This window comes from Carassius gibelio, chromosome B19, assembly GCF_023724105.1.
Source record: "Carassius gibelio isolate Cgi1373 ecotype wild population from Czech Republic chromosome B19, carGib1.2-hapl.c, whole genome shotgun sequence".
Classification (NCBI taxonomy): Eukaryota; Metazoa; Chordata; class Actinopteri; order Cypriniformes; family Cyprinidae; genus Carassius; species Carassius gibelio.
In genome coordinates, this window is record NC_068414.1 from 4,379,147 (window position 1) to 4,399,023 (window position 19,877).

Here is a 19,877-nt window from a genome sequence, read left to right on the forward strand (position 1 = left end):
TATATTTATTATTATTTATTTTGGTTAATTTTTATTTTCATTTTTAAGTATATTACTCTATTATAAATAAGTTATAAATAAGTATTATAAAATGAGTTTTTGTTTTATTTTATATATATGGGTTTTCTGTGCACAGTTATACAAATATAAATAGATGTCTCTTTAAAAATAAAGGCCTGAACCATTATCAAAATGTTATTTTTAATTATTCAAAATTTTCTATATTAAAAATAACTATTCCCTATTATAATGTACATGTTTATTAAGATTGTTGCACATTTTGTACATCGTACAAAAAAGAGTTATTACAAGATTTATTTTATCTGTTCACAAAGTTTGTTTATTATATGTTAATCATAATTAAAGTGTATCTAGATGAAAAAACGAATACGAACTCATTTTATAGTATTTGTGGCCGAGACGGGATTCGAACCTCTAATTCTGTGTATTTTACTCGTCCCGCCTCCCTGCAATTTCCTTCGTTTCTATTGGCTAGTCAGCGCTCTACACCTATCCGCGACTGGCCACTGCTTGGAAGGCAGCTATGCTCACCACTATACCACCAACGCAGTCAGCAGTCAGCAACTTGCGCCGTCACTAAGAAGGCTCGAAGTGCACGAGTCGCCGATAGGGCTAGAGGAGCAGATGAGATCTTTGTTTGGACCCGTCACTAAAGAGAGCCTTCAAGAATTTGCATCCCGTCACGTACAAGAAAGCGCTGCCTTCCCATCCGGCTAAATAAACACGAAGTGGTCAAACGCAGAGAGTGCCTATAATAACCAAAAGCCCAATCAAGTCAATCTCTTTCTCATGCCTCTATCTGAAAAGTTGGATAAAATCTTATATGAAAAAAAAAGTCTTTTAAAGAAATCCCTTATTCCGAGGTCACCGTAGCCACCAGATCCAGTCTGTATCCGCTTCAGTCACCCGGATCCAGTCCGTATCCAGAGAAGATGGTGGATCAACACCTAGAAAGGACCTCTATGGCCCAGAAACACAGCGGAGACCGTGACAACTAGATGAGCCGCAGATACAAATCCCCTGTAAAGACCACCTGGACAAGACCACAGGAAACAGATGATTCTTCTGCACAGTCTGACATTCCTGCAGCCTGGAGCTGATCTACTGGTTTCGTCTGACAAGGGGAGAACTGTCTCCCCGACTGAGCCTGGTTTCTCACCGGGTTTTTTCTCCATCCTTTCACCGATCGAGTTTTGGTTTCTTCCCTCTGTCGCTTCTGGCAGGCGGAGCTGGGGACACTTCATGTACAGCGATATCGTTGACTTGATTGCAAATTATTGCACAGATACTATTTAAACTGAACTTAGCTGAATGATGTCATCAAAGAGTTCAATAACGAAATGCCTTTAACTGTCATTTTGCTTTTTGACGCACTGTGTTCCTAATTAATGTTGTTCAGTTGCATTGACGCAATACTTTTTGTTTAAAGCGCAATTTAAAAAAAAAAAAAAAAAAAAAAAAGAGTCCAAACAATGACCCCTGCTACGGGTAGTGTTCCAAGTGTTATGCGACTTCAGCTAATGATGGGTCCATCAGAAATTTTACGGTGCTAGGGCTGGGTCTGCGTCAGAAGAAGCCATGCATTGTTTAGTTATGTCAGTGCAGTGCCGTCAGTTGGGGGGGAAACGGCAGCATGCACGGCTCCTCGTTAGTATAGTGGACAGTATCTCCGCCTGTCACGCGGAAGACCGGGGTTCGATTCCCCGACGGGGAGAGCTGGTTCTTTTCGTCTTCCGAATGATCCATCCAAAAAGTTTGGTTGGAGTCGCAGCTCACAGAAGGAGTTCTGCTTCGACGTCAGCCCGAGCCAAAGGACATGCGTTGGCCGGGAATCGAACCCGGGTCAACTGCTTGGAAGGCAGCTATGCTCACCACTATACCACCAACGCAGGCGGAAGTCAGTAGCTTTATTGACGCACTGTGTTCCTAATAAATGTTGTTCAGTTGCATTGACACAATACTTTTTGTTTAAAGCGCAATTAAAAAAAAAAAAAAAAAAAAAAGAGTCCAAACAATGACCCCTGCTACCGGTAGTGTTGCAAGTGTTATGCGACTTCAGCTAATGATGGGTCCATCCGAAATTATTCCATCCAAAAGTTTTGGGTGGAGGCACAGGTCACAGAGGGAGTTCTGCTTCGACGTCAGCCCGAGCCAAAGCATATGCGTTGGCCGGGAATCGAATCCGGGGTCAACTGCTTGGAAGACAGCTATGCTCACCACTATACCACCAACGCAGTCAGCAGTCAGCAACTTGCGCCGTCACTAAGAAGGCTCGAAGTGCACGAGTCGCCGATAGGGCTAGAGGAGCAGATGAGATCTTTGTTTGGACCCGTCACTAAAGAGAGCCTTCAAGAATTTGCATCCCGTCACGTACAAGAAAGCGCTGCCTTCCCATCCAGCTAAATAAACACGAAGTGGTCAAACGCAGAGAGTGCCTATAATAACCAAAAGCCCAATCAAGGCAATCTCTTTCTCATGCCTCTATCTGAAAAGTTGGATAAAATCTTATATGAAAAAAAAGTCTTTTAAAGAAATCCCTTATTCCGAGGTCACCGTAGCCACCAGATCCAGTCTGTATCCGCTTCAGTCACCCGGATCCAGTCCGTATCCAGAGAAGATGGTGGATCAACACCTAGAAAGGACCTCTATGGCCCAGAAACACAGCGGAGACCGTGACAACTAGATGAGCCGCAGATACAAATCCCCTGTAAAGACCACCTGGACAAGACCACAGGAAACAGATGATTCTTCTGCACAGTCTGACATTCCTGCAGCCTGGAGCTAATCTACCTGTTTCGTCTGACAAGGGGAGAACTGTCTCCCCGACTGAGCCTGGTTTCTCACCGGGTTTTTTCTCCATCCTTTCACCGATCGAGTTTTGGTTTCTTGCCTCTGTCGCTTCTGGCAGGCGGAGCTGGGGACACTTCATGTACAGCGATATCGTTGACTTGATTGCAAATTATTGCACAGATACTATTTAAACTGAACTTAGCTGAATGATGTCATCAAAGAGTTCAATAACGAAATGCCTTTAACTGTCATTTTGCTTTTTGACGCACTGTGTTCCTAATTAATGTTGTTCAGTTGCATTGACGCAATACTTTTTGTTTAAAGCGCAATTTAAAAAAAAAAAAAAAAGAGTCCAAACAATGACCCCTGCTACGGGTAGTGTTCCAAGTGTTATGCGACTTCAGCTAATGATGGGTCCATCAGAAATTTTACGGTGCTAGGGCTGGGTCTGCGTCAGAAGAAGCCATGCATTGTTTAGTTATGTCAGTGCAGTGCCGTCAGTTGGGGGGGAAACGGCAGCATGCACGGCTCCTCGTTAGTATAGTGGACAGTATCTCCGCCTGTCACGCGGAAGACCGGGGTTCGATTCCCCGACGGGGAGAGCTGGTTCTTTTCGTCTTCCGAATGATCCATCCAAAAAGTTTGGTTGGAGTCGCAGGTCACAGAAGGAGTTCTGCTTCAACGTCAGCCCGAGCCAAAGGACATGCGTTGGCCGGGAATCGAACCCGGGTCAACTGCTTGGAAGGCAGCTATGCTCACCACTATACCACCAACGCAGGCGGAAGTCAGTAGCTTTATTGACGCACTGTGTTCCTAATAAATGTTGTTCAGTTGCATTGACAAAATACTTTTTGTTTAAAGCGCAATTAAAAAAAAAAAAAAAAAAAAAAAAGAGTCCAAACAATGACCCCTGCTACCGGTAGTGTTGCAAGTGTTATGCGACTTCAGCTAATGATGGGTCCATCCGAAATTATTCCATCCAAAAGTTTTGGGTGGAGGCACAGGTCACAGAGGGAGTTCTGCTTCGACGTCAGCCCGAGCCAAAGCATATGCGTTGGCCGGGAATCGAATCCGGGGTCAACTGCTTGGAAGGCAGCTATGCTCACCACTATACCACCAACGCAGTCAGCAGTCAGCAACTTGCGCCGTCACTAAGAAGGCTCGAAGTGCACGAGTCGCCGATAGGGCTAGAGGAGCAGATGAGATCTTTGTTTGGACCCGTCACTAAAGAGAGCCTTCAAGAATTTGCATCCCGTCACGTACAAGAAAGCGCTGCCTTCCCATCCGGCTAAATAAACACGAAGTGGTCAAACGCAGAGAGTGCCTATTCAGACGATGACCAGTGGCAAGCCCTCTCGCAGCATGCTGCCGGAAATCTTTAGTAAAAGGCGAAAGATTTATGCGACAATGAAGAGAAACTCGAGCTGTGTCTCCAAACCCTCGGGCCTGTGCGCTGCCTCTGTTAAACTACTCCAAAAGGGAGGAGTAAAACTCAAAAAAGTCCTCTCGGTCCACCAATAACCAAAAGCCCAATCAAGGCAATCTCTTTCTCATGCCTCTATCTGAAAAGTTGGATAAAATCTTATATGAAAAAAAAAAGTATTTTAAAGAAATCCCTTATTCCGAGGTCACCGTAGCCACCAGATCCAGTCTGTATCCGCTTCAGTCAATCGGATCCAGTCCGTATCCAGAGAAGATGGTGGATCAACACCTAGAAAGGACCTCTATGGCCCAGAAACACAGCGGAGACCGTGACAACTAGATGAGCCGCAGATACAAATCCCCTGTAAAGACCACCTGGACAAGACCACAGGAAACAGATGATTCTTCTGCACAGTCTGACATTCCTGCAGCCTGGAGCTGATCTACTGGTTTCGTCTGACAAGGGGAGAACTGTCTCCCCGACTGAGCCTGGTTTCTCACCGGGTTTTTTCTCCATCCTTTCACCGATCGAGTTTTGGTTTCTTCCCTCTGTCGCTTCTGGCAGGCGGAGCTGGGGACACTTCATGTACAGCGATATCGTTGACTTGATTGCAAATTATTGCACAGATACTATTTAAACTGAACTTAGCTGAATGATGTCATCAAAGAGTTCAATAACGAAATGCCTTTAACTGTCATTTTGCTTTTTGATGCACTGTGTTCCTAATTAATGTTGTTCAGTTGCATTGACGCAATACTTTTTGTTTAAAGCGCAATTTAAAAAAAAAAAAAAAGAGTCCAAACAATGACCCCTGCTACGGGTAGTGTTCCAAGTGTTATGCGACTTCAGCTAATGATGGGTCCATCAGAAATTTTACGGTGCTAGGGCTGGGTCTGCGTCAGAAGAAGCCATGCATTGTTTAGTTATGTCAGTGCAGTGCCGTCAGTTGGGGGGGAAACGGCAGCATGCACGGCTCCTCGTTAGTATAGTGGACAGTATCTCCGCCTGTCACGCGGAAGACCGGGGTTCGATTCCCCGACGGGGAGAGCTGGTTCTTTTCGTCTTCCGAATGATCCATCCAAAAAGTTTGGTTGGAGTCGCAGGTCACAGAAGGAGTTCTGCTTCAACGTCAGCCCGAGCCAAAGGACATGCGTTGGCCGGGAATCGAACCCGGGTCAACTGCTTGGAAGGCAGCTATGCTCACCACTATACCACCAACGCAGGCGGAAGTCAGTAGCTTTATTGACGCACTGTGTTCCTAATAAATGTTGTTCAGTTGCATTGACAAAATACTTTTTGTTTAAAGCGCAATTAAAAAAAAAAAAAAAAAAAAAAAAGAGTCCAAACAATGACCCCTGCTACCGGTAGTGTTGCAAGTGTTATGCGACTTCAGCTAATGATGGGTCCATCCGAAATTATTCCATCCAAAAGTTTTGGGTGGAGGCACAGGTCACAGAGGGAGTTCTGCTTCGACGTCAGCCCGAGCCAAAGCATATGCGTTGGCCGGGAATCGAATCCGGGGTCAACTGCTTGGAAGGCAGCTATGCTCACCACTATACCACCAACGCAGTCAGCAGTCAGCAACTTGCGCCGTCACTAAGAAGGCTCGAAGTGCACGAGTCGCCGATAGGGCTAGAGGAGCAGATGAGATCTTTGTTTGGACCCGTCACTAAAGAGAGCCTTCAAGAATTTGCATCCCGTCACGTACAAGAAAGCGCTGCCTTCCCATCCGGCTAAATAAACACGAAGTGGTCAAACGCAGAGAGTGCCTATAATAACCAAAAGCCCAATCAAGGCAATCTCTTTCTCATGCCTCTATCTGAAAAGTTGGATAAAATCTTATATGAAAAAAAAAGTCTTTTAAAGAAATCCCTTATTCCGAGGTCACCGTAGCCACCAGATCCAGTCTGTATCCGCTTCAGTCAATCGGATCCAGTCCGTATCCAGAGAAGATGGTGGATCAACACCTAGAAAGGACCTCTATGGCCCAGAAACACAGCGGAGACCGTGACAACTAGATGAGCCGCAGATACAAATCCCCTGTAAAGACCACCTGGACAAGACCACAGGAAACAGATGATTCTTCTGCACAGTCTGACATTCCTGCAGCCTGGAGCTGATCTACTGGTTTCGTCTGACAAGGGGAGAACTGTCTCCCCGACTGAGCCTGGTTTCTCACCGGGTTTTTTCTCCATCCTTTCACCGATCGAGTTTTGGTTTCTTCCCTCTGTCGCTTCTGGCAGGCGGAGCTGGGGACACTTCATGTACAGCGATATCGTTGACTTGATTGCAAATTATTGCACAGATACTATTTAAACTGAACTTAGCTGAATGATGTCATCAAAGAGTTCAATAACGAAATGCCTTTAACTGTCATTTTGCTTTTTGACGCACTGTGTTCCTAATTAATGTTGTTCAGTTGCATTGACGCAATACTTTTTGTTTAAAGCGCAATTTAAAAAAAAAAAAAAAAAAAAAAAAGAGTCCAAACAATGACCCCTGCTACGGGTAGTGTTCCAAGTGTTATGCGACTTCAGCTAATGATGGGTCCATCAGAAATTTTACGGTGCTAGGGCTGGGTCTGCGTCAGAAGAAGCCATGCATTGTTTAGTTATGTCAGTGCAGTGCCGTCAGTTGGGGGGGAAACGGCAGCATGCACGGCTCCTCGTTAGTATAGTGGACAGTATCTCCGCCTGTCACGCGGAAGACCGGGGTTCGATTCCCCGACGGGGAGAGCTGGTTCTTTTCGTCTTCCGAATGATCCATCCAAAAAGTTTGGTTGGAGTCGCAGGTCACAGAAGGAGTTCTGCTTCGACGTCAGCCCGAGCCAAAGGACATGCGTTGGCCGGGAATCGAACCCGGGTCAACTGCTTGGAAGGCAGCTATGCTCACCACTATACCACCAACGCAGGCGGAAGTCAGTAGCTTTATTGACGCACTGTGTTCCTAATAAATGTTGTTCAGTTGCATTGACACAATACTTTTTGTTTAAAGCGCAATTAAAAAAAAAAAAAAAAAAAAAAAGAGTCCAAACAATGACCCCTGCTACCGGTAGTGTTGCAAGTGTTATGCGACTTCAGCTAATGATGGGTCCATCCGAAATTATTCCATCCAAAAGTTTTGGGTGGAGGCACAGGTCACAGAGGGAGTTCTGCTTCGACGTCAGCCCGAGCCAAAGCATATGCGTTGGCCGGGAATCGAATCCGGGGTCAACTGCTTGGAAGACAGCTATGCTCACCACTATACCACCAACGCAGTCAGCAGTCAGCAACTTGCGCCGTCACTAAGAAGGCTCGAAGTGCACGAGTCGCCGATAGGGCTAGAGGAGCAGATGAGATCTTTGTTTGGACCCGTCACTAAAGAGAGCCTTCAAGAATTTGCATCCCGTCACGTACAAGAAAGCGCTGCCTTCCCATCCAGCTAAATAAACACGAAGTGGTCAAACGCAGAGAGTGCCTATAATAACCAAAAGCCCAATCAAGGCAATCTCTTTCTCATGCCTCTATCTGAAAAGTTGGATAAAATCTTATATGAAAAAAAAGTCTTTTAAAGAAATCCCTTATTCCGAGGTCACCGTAGCCACCAGATCCAGTCTGTATCCGCTTCAGTCACCCGGATCCAGTCCGTATCCAGAGAAGATGGTGGATCAACACCTAGAAAGGACCTCTATGGCCCAGAAACACAGCGGAGACCGTGACAACTAGATGAGCCGCAGATACAAATCCCCTGTAAAGACCACCTGGACAAGACCACAGGAAACAGATGATTCTTCTGCACAGTCTGACATTCCTGCAGCCTGGAGCTAATCTACCTGTTTCGTCTGACAAGGGGAGAACTGTCTCCCCGACTGAGCCTGGTTTCTCACCGGGTTTTTTCTCCATCCTTTCACCGATCGAGTTTTGGTTTCTTGCCTCTGTCGCTTCTGGCAGGCGGAGCTGGGGACACTTCATGTACAGCGATATCGTTGACTTGATTGCAAATTATTGCACAGATACTATTTAAACTGAACTTAGCTGAATGATGTCATCAAAGAGTTCAATAACGAAATGCCTTTAACTGTCATTTTGCTTTTTGACGCACTGTGTTCCTAATTAATGTTGTTCAGTTGCATTGACGCAATACTTTTTGTTTAAAGCGCAATTTAAAAAAAAAAAAAAAAGAGTCCAAACAATGACCCCTGCTACGGGTAGTGTTCCAAGTGTTATGCGACTTCAGCTAATGATGGGTCCATCAGAAATTTTACGGTGCTAGGGCTGGGTCTGCGTCAGAAGAAGCCATGCATTGTTTAGTTATGTCAGTGCAGTGCCGTCAGTTGGGGGGGAAACGGCAGCATGCACGGCTCCTCGTTAGTATAGTGGACAGTATCTCCGCCTGTCACGCGGAAGACCGGGGTTCGATTCCCCGACGGGGAGAGCTGGTTCTTTTCGTCTTCCGAATGATCCATCCAAAAAGTTTGGTTGGAGTCGCAGGTCACAGAAGGAGTTCTGCTTCAACGTCAGCCCGAGCCAAAGGACATGCGTTGGCCGGGAATCGAACCCGGGTCAACTGCTTGGAAGGCAGCTATGCTCACCACTATACCACCAACGCAGGCGGAAGTCAGTAGCTTTATTGACGCACTGTGTTCCTAATAAATGTTGTTCAGTTGCATTGACAAAATACTTTTTGTTTAAAGCGCAATTAAAAAAAAAAAAAAAAAAAAAAAAGAGTCCAAACAATGACCCCTGCTACCGGTAGTGTTGCAAGTGTTATGCGACTTCAGCTAATGATGGGTCCATCCGAAATTATTCCATCCAAAAGTTTTGGGTGGAGGCACAGGTCACAGAGGGAGTTCTGCTTCGACGTCAGCCCGAGCCAAAGCATATGCGTTGGCCGGGAATCGAATCCGGGGTCAACTGCTTGGAAGGCAGCTATGCTCACCACTATACCACCAACGCAGTCAGCAGTCAGCAACTTGCGCCGTCACTAAGAAGGCTCGAAGTGCACGAGTCGCCGATAGGGCTAGAGGAGCAGATGAGATCTTTGTTTGGACCCGTCACTAAAGAGAGCCTTCAAGAATTTGCATCCCGTCACGTACAAGAAAGCGCTGCCTTCCCATCCGGCTAAATAAACACGAAGTGGTCAAACGCAGAGAGTGCCTATTCAGACGATGACCAGTGGCAAGCCCTCTCGCAGCATGCTGCCGGAAATCTTTAGTAAAAGGCGAAAGATTTATGCGACAATGAAGAGAAACTCGAGCTGTGTCTCCAAACCCTCGGGCCTGTGCGCTGCCTCTGTTAAACTACTCCAAAAGGGAGGAGTAAAACTCAAAAAAGTCCTCTCGGTCCACCAATAACCAAAAGCCCAATCAAGGCAATCTCTTTCTCATGCCTCTATCTGAAAAGTTGGATAAAATCTTATATGAAAAAAAAAAGTATTTTAAAGAAATCCCTTATTCCGAGGTCACCGTAGCCACCAGATCCAGTCTGTATCCGCTTCAGTCAATCGGATCCAGTCCGTATCCAGAGAAGATGGTGGATCAACACCTAGAAAGGACCTCTATGGCCCAGAAACACAGCGGAGACCGTGACAACTAGATGAGCCGCAGATACAAATCCCCTGTAAAGACCACCTGGACAAGACCACAGGAAACAGATGATTCTTCTGCACAGTCTGACATTCCTGCAGCCTGGAGCTGATCTACTGGTTTCGTCTGACAAGGGGAGAACTGTCTCCCCGACTGAGCCTGGTTTCTCACCGGGTTTTTTCTCCATCCTTTCACCGATCGAGTTTTGGTTTCTTCCCTCTGTCGCTTCTGGCAGGCGGAGCTGGGGACACTTCATGTACAGCGATATCGTTGACTTGATTGCAAATTATTGCACAGATACTATTTAAACTGAACTTAGCTGAATGATGTCATCAAAGAGTTCAATAACGAAATGCCTTTAACTGTCATTTTGCTTTTTGATGCACTGTGTTCCTAATTAATGTTGTTCAGTTGCATTGACGCAATACTTTTTGTTTAAAGCGCAATTTAAAAAAAAAAAAAAAGAGTCCAAACAATGACCCCTGCTACGGGTAGTGTTCCAAGTGTTATGCGACTTCAGCTAATGATGGGTCCATCAGAAATTTTACGGTGCTAGGGCTGGGTCTGCGTCAGAAGAAGCCATGCATTGTTTAGTTATGTCAGTGCAGTGCCGTCAGTTGGGGGGGAAACGGCAGCATGCACGGCTCCTCGTTAGTATAGTGGACAGTATCTCCGCCTGTCACGCGGAAGACCGGGGTTCGATTCCCCGACGGGGAGAGCTGGTTCTTTTCGTCTTCCGAATGATCCATCCAAAAAGTTTGGTTGGAGTCGCAGGTCACAGAAGGAGTTCTGCTTCAACGTCAGCCCGAGCCAAAGGACATGCGTTCGCCGGGAATCGAACCCGGGTCAACTGCTTGGAAGGCAGCTATGCTCACCACTATACCACCAACGCAGGCGGAAGTCAGTAGCTTTATTGACGCACTGTGTTCCTAATAAATGTTGTTCAGTTGCATTGACAAAATACTTTTTGTTTAAAGCGCAATTAAAAAAAAAAAAAAAAAAAAAAAAGAGTCCAAACAATGACCCCTGCTACCGGTAGTGTTGCAAGTGTTATGCGACTTCAGCTAATGATGGGTCCATCCGAAATTATTCCATCCAAAAGTTTTGGGTGGAGGCACAGGTCACAGAGGGAGTTCTGCTTCGACGTCAGCCCGAGCCAAAGCATATGCGTTGGCCGGGAATCGAATCCGGGGTCAACTGCTTGGAAGGCAGCTATGCTCACCACTATACCACCAACGCAGTCAGCAGTCAGCAACTTGCGCCGTCACTAAGAAGGCTCGAAGTGCACGAGTCGCCGATAGGGCTAGAGGAGCAGATGAGATCTTTGTTTGGACCCGTCACTAAAGAGAGCCTTCAAGAATTTGCATCCCGTCACGTACAAGAAAGCGCTGCCTTCCCATCCGGCTAAATAAACACGAAGTGGTCAAACGCAGAGAGTGCCTATAATAACCAAAAGCCCAATCAAGGCAATCTCTTTCTCATGCCTCTATCTGAAAAGTTGGATAAAATCTTATATCAAAAAAAAAGTCTTTTAAAGAAATCCCTTATTCCGAGGTCACCGTAGCCACCAGATCCAGTCTGTATCCGCTTCAGTCAATCGGATCCAGTCCGTATCCAGAGAAGATGGTGGATCAACACCTAGAAAGGACCTCTATGGCCCAGAAACACAGCGGAGACCGTGACAACTAGATGAGCCGCAGATACAAATCCCCTGTAAAGACCACCTGGACAAGACCACAGGAAACAGATGATTCTTCTGCACAGTCTGACATTCCTGCAGCCTGGAGCTGATCTACTGGTTTCGTCTGACAAGGGGAGAACTGTCTCCCCGACTGAGCCTGGTTTCTCACCGGGTTTTTTCTCCATCCTTTCACCGATCGAGTTTTGGTTTCTTCCCTCTGTCGCTTCTGGCAGGCGGAGCTGGGGACACTTCATGTACAGCGATATCGTTGACTTGATTGCAAATTATTGCACAGATACTATTTAAACTGAACTTAGCTGAATGATGTCATCAAAGAGTTCAATAACGAAATGCCTTTAACTGTCATTTTGCTTTTTGACGCACTGTGTTCCTAATTAATGTTGTTCAGTTGCATTGACGCAATACTTTTTGTTTAAAGCGCAATTTAAAAAAAAAAAAAAAGAGTCCAAACAATGACCCCTGCTACGGGTAGTGTTCCAAGTGTTATGCGACTTCAGCTAATGATGGGTCCATCAGAAATTTTACGGTGCTAGGGCTGGGTCTGCGTCAGAAGAAGCCATGCATTGTTTAGTTATGTCAGTGCAGTGCCGTCAGTTGGGGGGGAAACGGAAACATGCACGGCTCCTCGTTAGTATAGTGGACAGTATCTCCGCCTGTCACGCGGAAGACCGGGGTTCGATTCCCCGACGGGGAGAGCTGGTTCTTTTCGTCTTCCGAATGATCCATCCAAAAAGTTTGGTTGGAGTCGCAGGTCACAGAAGGAGTTCTGCTTCGACGTCAGCCCGAGCCAAAGGACATGCGTTGGCCGGGAATCGAACCCGGGTCAACTGCTTGGAAGGCAGCTATGCTCACCACTATACCACCAACGCAGGCGGAAGTCAGTAGCTTTATTGATGCACTGTGTTCCTAATAAATGTTGTTCAGTTGCATTGACAAAATACTTTTTGTTTAAAGCGCAATTAAAAAAAAAAAAAAAAAAAAAAAAGAGTCCAAACAATGACCCCTGCTACCGGTAGTGTTGCAAGTGTTATGCGACTTCAGCTAATGATGGGTCCATCCGAAATTATTCCATCCAAAAGTTTTGGGTGGAGGCACAGGTCACAGAGGGAGTTCTGCTTCGACGTCAGCCCGAGCCAAAGCATATGCGTTGGCCGGGAATCGAATCCGGGGTCAACTGCTTGGAAGGCAGCTATGCTCACCACTATACCACCAACGCAGTCAGCAGTCAGCAACTTGCGCCGTCACTAAGAAGGCTCGAAGTGCACGAGTCGCCGATAGGGCTAGAGGAGCAGATGAGATCTTTGTTTGGACCCGTCACTAAAGAGAGCCTTCAAGAATTTGCATCCCGTCACGTACAAGAAAGCGCTGCCTTCCCATCCGGCTAAATAAACACGAAGTGGTCAAACGCAGAGAGTGCCTATAATAACCAAAAGCCCAATCAAGGCAATCTCTTTCTCATGCCTCTATCTGAAAAGTTGGATAAAATCTTATATGAAAAAAAAAGTCTTTTAAAGAAATCCCTTATTCCGAGGTCACCGTAGCCACCAGATCCAGTCTGTATCCGCTTCAGTCACCCGGATCCAGTCCGTATCCAGAGAAGATGGTGGATCAACACCTAGAAAGGACCTCTATGGCCCAGAAACACAGCGGAGACCGTGACAACTAGATGAGCCGCAGATACAAATCCCCTGTAAAGACCACCTGGACAAGACCACAGGAAACAGATGATTCTTCTGCACAGTCTGACATTCCTGCAGCCTGGAGCTGATCTACTGGTTTCGTCTGACAAGGGGAGAACTGTCTCCCCGACTGAGCCTGGTTTCTCACCGGGTTTTTTCTCCATCCTTTCACCGATCGAGTTTTGGTTTCTTCCCTCTGTCGCTTCTGGCAGGCGGAGCTGGGGACACTTCATGTACAGCGATATCGTTGACTTGATTGCAAATTATTGCACAGATACTATTTAAACTGAACTTAGCTGAATGATGTCATCAAAGAGTTCAATAACGAAATGCCTTTAACTGTCATTTTGCTTTTTGACGCACTGTGTTCCTAATAAATGTTGTTCAGTTGCATTGACACAATACTTTTTGTTTAAAGCGCAATTTAAAAAAAAATAAAAATAAAAAAAAGAGTCCAAACAATGATCCCTGCTACGGGTAGTGTTGCAAGTATTATGCGACTTCAGCTAATGATGGGTCCATCCGAAATTATTCCATCCAAAAGTTTTGGGTGGAGGCACAGGTCTCAGAGGGAGTTCTGCTTCGACGTCAGCCCGAGCCAAAGGACATGCGTTGGCCGGGAATCGAATCCGGGTCAACTGCTTGGAAGGCAGCTATGCTCACCACTATACCACCAACGCAGTCAGCAGTCAGCAACTTGCGCCGTCACTAAGAAGGCTCGAAGTGCACGAGTCGCCGATAGGGCTAGAGGAGCAGATGAGATCTTTGTTTGGACCCGTCACTAAAGAGAGCCTTCAAGAATTTGCATCCCGTCACGTACAAGAAAGCGCTGCCTTCCCATCCGGCTAAATAAACACGAAGTGGTCAAACGCAGAGAGTGCCTATTCAGACGATGACCAGTGGCAAGCCCTCTCGCAGCATGCTGCCGGACGGTCAAACTGATTCTGCTCTTGACATTTCGATGTAGCTCTGCTGTGAGCAGAGCACCCAAAAATACAGATAACTCGCAAAAGTTCCCCTCCACGGAAATCTTTAGTAAAAGGCGAAAGATTTATGCGACAATGAAGAGAAACTCGAGCTGTGTCTCCAAACCCTCAGGCCTGTGCGCTGCCTCTGTTAAACTACTACGCTCGCCAAGGGTCATCAAGGGTGACAATGCCTGCCCACATGTGTTTCGTCAGCACCCCCCCCCCCCCCCACTCCAAAAGGGAGGAGTAAAACTCAAAAAAGTCCTCTCGGTCCACCAATAACCAAAAGCCCAATCAAGGCAATCTCTTTCTCATGCCTCTATCTGAAAAGTTGGATAAAATCTTATATGAAAAAAAAAAGTCTTTTAAAGAAATCCCTTATTCCGAGGTCACCGTAGCCACCAGATCCAGTCTGTATCCGCTTCAGTCAATCGGATCCAGTCCGTATCCAGAGAAGATGGTGGATCAACACCTAGAAAGGACCTCTATGGCCCAGAAACACAGCGGAGACCGTGACAACTAGATGAGCCGCAGATACAAATCCCCTGTAAAGACCACCTGGACAAGACCACAGGAAACAGATGATTCTTCTGCACAGTCTGACATTCCTGCAGCCTGGAGCTGATCTACTGGTTTCGTCTGACAAGGGGAGAACTGTCTCCCCGACTGAGCCTGGTTTCTCACCGGGTTTTTTCTCCATCCTTTCACCGATCGAATTTTGGTTTCTTCCCTCTGTCGCTTCTGGCAGGCGGAGCTGGGGACACTTCATGTACAGCGATATCGTTGACTTGATTGCAAATTATTGCACAGATACTATTTAAACTGAACTTAGCTGAATGATGTCATCAAAGAGTTCAATAACGAAATGCCTTTAACTGTCATTTTGCTTTTTGACGCACTGTGTTCCTAATTAATGTTGTTCAGTTGCATTGACGCAATACTTTTTGTTTAAAGCGCAATTTAAAAAAAAAAAAAAAGAGTCCAAACAATGACCCCTGCTACGGGTAGTGTTCCAAGTGTTATGCGACTTCAGCTAATGATGGGTCCATCAGAAATTTTACGGTGCTAGGGCTGGGTCTGCGTCAGAAGAAGCCATGCATTGTTTAGTTATGTCAGTGCAGTGCCGTCAGTTGGGGGGGAAACGGCAGCATGCACGGCTCCTCGTTAGTATAGTGGACAGTATCTCCGCCTGTCACGCGGAAGACCGTGGTTCGATTCCCCGACGGGGAGAGCTGGTTCTTTGCATCTTCCGAATGATCCATCCAAAAAGTTTGGTTGGAGTCGCAGGTCACAGAAGGAGTTCTGCTTCGACGTCAGCCCGAGCCAAAGGACATGCGTTGGCCGGGAATCGAACCCGGGTCAACTGCTTGGAAGGCAGCTATGCTCACCACTATACCACCAACGCAGGCGGAAGTCAGTAGCTTTATTGACGCACTGTGTTCCTAATAAATGTTGTTCAGTTGCATTGACACAATACTTTTTGTTTAAAGCGCAATTAAAAAAAAAGAGTCCAAACAATGACCCCTGCTACCGGTAGTGTTGCAAGTGTTATGCGACTTCAGCTAATGATGGGTCCATCCGAAATTATTCCATCCAAAAGTTTTGGGTGGAGGCACAGGTCACAGAGGGAGTTCTGCTTCGACGTCAGCCCGAGCCAAAGCATATGCGTTGGCCGGGAATCGAATCCGGGGTCAACTGCTTGGAAGGCAGCTATGCTCACCACTATACCACCAACGCAGTCAGCAGTCAGCAACTTGCGCCGTCACTAAGAAGGCTCGAAGTGCACGAGTCGCCGATAGGGCTAGAGGAGCAGATGAGATCTTTGTTTGGACCCGTCACTAAAGAGAGCCTTCAAGAATTTGCATCCCGTCACGTACAAGAAAGCGCTGCCTTCCCATCCGGCTAAATAAACACGAAGTGGTCAAACGCAGAGAGTGCCTATAATAACCAAAAGCCCAATCAAGGCAATCTCTTTCTCATGCCTCTATCTGAAAAGTTGGATAAAATCTTATATGAAAAAAAAAGTCTTTTAAAGAAATCCCTTATTCCGAGGTCACCGTAGCCACCAGATCCAGTCTGTATCCGCTTCAGTCACCCGGGTCCAGTCCGTATCCAGAGAAGATGGTGGATCAACACCTAGAAAGGACCTCTATGGCCCAGAAACACAGCGGAGACCGTGACAACTAGATGAGCCGCAGATACAAATCCCCTGTAAAGACCACCTGGACAAGACCACAGGAAACAGATGATTCTTCTGCACAGTCTGACATTCCTGCAGCCTGGAGCTGATCTACTGGTTTCGTCTGACAAGGGGAGAACTGTCTCCCCGACTGAGCCTGGTTTCTCACCGGGTTTTTTCTCCATCCTTTCACCGATCGAGTTTTGGTTTCTTCCCTCTGTCGCTTCTGGCAGGCGGAGCTGGGGACACTTCATGTACAGCGATATCGTTGACTTGATTGCAAATTATTGCACAGATACTATTTAAACTGAACTTAGCTGAATGATGTCATCAAAGAGTTCAATAACGAAATGCCTTTAACTGTCATTTTGCTTTTTGACGCACTGTGTTCCTAATAAATGTTGTTCAGTTGCATTGACAATACTTTTTGTTTAAAGCGCAATTAAAAAAAAAATAAAAATAAAAAAAAGAGTCCAAACAATGAACCCTGCTACGGGTAGTGTTGCAAGTATTATGCGAGTTCAGCTAATGATGGGTCCATCCGAAATTATTCCATCCAAAAGTTTTGGGTGGAGGCACAGGTCACAGAGGGAGTTCTGCTTCGACGTCAGCCCGAGCCAAAGGACATGCGTTGGCCGGGAATCGAATCCGGGTCAACTGCTTGGAAGGCAGCTATGCTCACCACTATACCACCAACGCAGTCAGCAGTCAGCAACTTGCGCCGTCACTAAGAAGGCTCGAAGTGCACGAGTCGCCGATAGGGCTAGAGGAGCAGATGAGATCTTTGTTTGGACCCGTCACTAAAGAGAGCCTTCAAGAATTTGCATCCCATCACGTACAAGAAAGCGCTGCCTTCCCATCCGGCTAAATAAACACGAAGTGGTCAAACGCAGAGAGTGCCTATTCAGACGATGACCAGTGGCAAGCCCTCTCGCAGCATGCTGCCGGACGGTCAAACTGATTCTGCTCTTGACATTTCGATGTAGCTCTGCTGTGAGCAAAGCACCCAAAAATACAGGAAACTCGCAAAAGTTCCCCTCCACGGAAATCTTTAGTAAAAGGCGAAAGATTTATGCGACAATGAAGAGAAACTCGAGCTGTGTCTCCAAAACCTCGGGCCTGTGCGCTGCCTCTGTTAAACTACTACGCTCGCCAAGGGTCATCAAGGGTGACAATGCCTGCCCACATGTGTTTCGTCAGCACCCCCCCCCCACTCCAAAAGGGAGGAGTAAAACTCAAAAAAGTCCTCTCGGTCCACCAATAACCAAAAGCCCAATCAAGGCAATCTCTTTCTCATGCCTCTATCTGAAAAGTTGGATAAAATCTTATATGAAAAAAAAAGTCTTTTAAAGAAATCCCTTATTCCGAGGTCACCGTAGCCACCAGATCCAGTCTGTATCCGCTTCAGTCAATCGGATCCAGTCCGTATCCAGAGAAGATGGTGGATCAACACCTAGAAAGGACCTCTATGGCCCAGAAACACAGCGGAGACCGTGACAACTAGATGAGCCGCAGATACAAATCCCCTGTAAAGACCACCTGGACAAGACCACAGGAAACAGATGATTCTTCTGCACAGTCTGACATTCCTGCAGCCTGGAGCTGATCTACTGGTTTCGTCTGACAAGGGGAGAACTGTCTCCCCGACTGAGCCTGGTTTCTCACCGGGTTTTTTCTCCATCCTTTCACCGATCGAGTTTTGGTTTCTTCCCTCTGTCGCTTCTGGCAGGCGGAGCTGGGGACACTTCATGTACAGCGATATCGTTGACTTGATTGCAAATTATTGCACAGATACTATTTAAACTGAACTTAGCTGAATGATGTCATCAAAGAGTTCAATAACGAAATGCCTTTAACTGTCATTTTGCTTTTTGACGCACTGTGTTCCTAATTAATGTTGTTCAGTTGCATTGACGCAATACTTTTTGTTTAAAGCGCAATTTAAAAAAAAAAAAAAAGAGTCCAAACAATGACCCCTGCTACGGGTAGTGTTCCAAGTGTTATGCGACTTCAGCTAATGATGGGTCCATCAGAAATTTTACGGTGCTAGGGCTGGGTCTGCGTCAGAAGAAGCCATGCATTGTTTAGTTATGTCAGTGCAGTGCCGTCAGTTGGGGGGGAAACGGAAACATGCACGGCTCCTCGTTAGTATAGTGGACAGTATCTCCGCCTGTCACGCGGAAGACCGGGGTTCGATTCCCCGACGGGGAGAGCTGGTTCTTTTCGTCTTCCGAATGATCCATCCAAAAAGTTTGGTTGGAGTCGCAGGTCACAGAAGGAGTTCTGCTTCGACGTCAGCCCGAGCCAAAGGACATGCGTTGGCCGGGAATCGAACCCGGGTCAACTGCTTGGAAGGCAGCTATGCTCACCACTATACCACCAACGCAGGCGGAAGTCAGTAGCTTTATTGATGCACTGTGTTCCTAATAAATGTTGTTCAGTTGCATTGACAAAATACTTTTTGTTTAAAGCGCAATTAAAAAAAAAAAAAAAAAAAAAAAAAGAGTCCAAACAATGACCCCTGCTACCGGTAGTGTTGCAAGTGTTATGCGACTTCAGCTAATGATGGGTCCATCCGAAATTATTCCATCCAAAAGTTTTGGGTGGAGGCACAGGTCACAGAGGGAGTTCTGCTTCGACGTCAGCCCGAGCCAAAGCATATGCGTTGGCCGGGAATCGAATCCGGGGTCAACTGCTTGGAAGGCAGCTATGCTCACCACTATACCACCAACGCAGTCAGCAGTCAGCAACTTGCGCCGTCACTAAGAAGGCTCGAAGTGCACGAGTCGCCGATAGGGCTAGAGGAGCAGATGAGATCTTTGTTTAGACCCGTCACTAAAGAGAGCCTTCAAGAATTTGCATCCCGTCACGTACAAGAAAGCGCTGCCTTCCCATCCGGCTAAATAAACACGAAGTGGTCAAACGCAGAGAGTGCCTATAATAACCAAAAGCCCAATCAAGGCAATCTCTTTCTCATGCCTCTATCTGAAAAGTTGGATAAAATCTTATATGAAAAAAAAAGTCTTTTAAAGAAATCCCTTATTCCGAGGTCACCGTAGCCACCAGATCCAGTCTGTATCCGCTTCAGTCATCCGGATCCAGTCCGTATCCAGAGAAGATGGTGGATCAACACCTAGAAAGGACCTCTATGGCCCAGAAACACAGCGGAGACCGTGACAACTAGATGAGCCGCAGATACAAATCCCCTGTAAAGACCACCTGGACAAGACCACAGGAAACAGATGATTCTTCTGCACAGTCTGACATTCCTGCAGCCTGGAGCTGATCTACTGGTTTCGTCTGACAAGGGGAGAACTGTCTCCCCGACTGAGCCTGGTTTCTCACCGGGTTTTTTCTCCATCCTTTCACCGATCGAGTTTTGGTTTCTTCCCTCTGTCGCTTCTGGCAGGCGGAGCTGGGGACACTTCATGTACAGCGATATCGTTGACTTGATTGCAAATTATTGCACAGATACTATTTAAACTGAACTTAGCTGAATGATGTCATCAAAGAGTTCATTAACGAAATGCCTTTAACTGTCATTTTGCTTTT

The 19,877-nt window shown here is 46.4% G+C and overlaps 2 non-coding genes and 2 pseudogenes across 2 annotated transcripts; all 4 read right to left on the reverse strand.

Annotated features, from left to right (window-relative positions):
- Window positions 1-4,180: 4,180 nt before the first annotated feature.
- LOC127981054 (uncharacterized) lies at window positions 4,181-4,216 on the reverse strand (annotated as a pseudogene).
- Window positions 4,217-9,414: 5,198 nt separating this feature from the next.
- Window positions 9,415-9,450, reverse strand: LOC127981055 (uncharacterized; annotated as a pseudogene).
- Window positions 9,451-14,143: 4,693 nt separating this feature from the next.
- Window positions 14,144-14,259, reverse strand: LOC127979967 (U5 spliceosomal RNA). Its single transcript, XR_008159011.1, has one exon. It is a non-coding gene; the product is annotated as a U5 spliceosomal RNA (small nuclear RNA).
- Window positions 14,260-17,309: 3,050 nt separating this feature from the next.
- Window positions 17,310-17,424, reverse strand: LOC127980888 (U5 spliceosomal RNA). The gene has a single exon (XR_008159889.1). It is a non-coding gene; the product is annotated as a U5 spliceosomal RNA (small nuclear RNA).
- Between the last annotated feature and the right edge of the window lie 2,453 nt (window positions 17,425-19,877).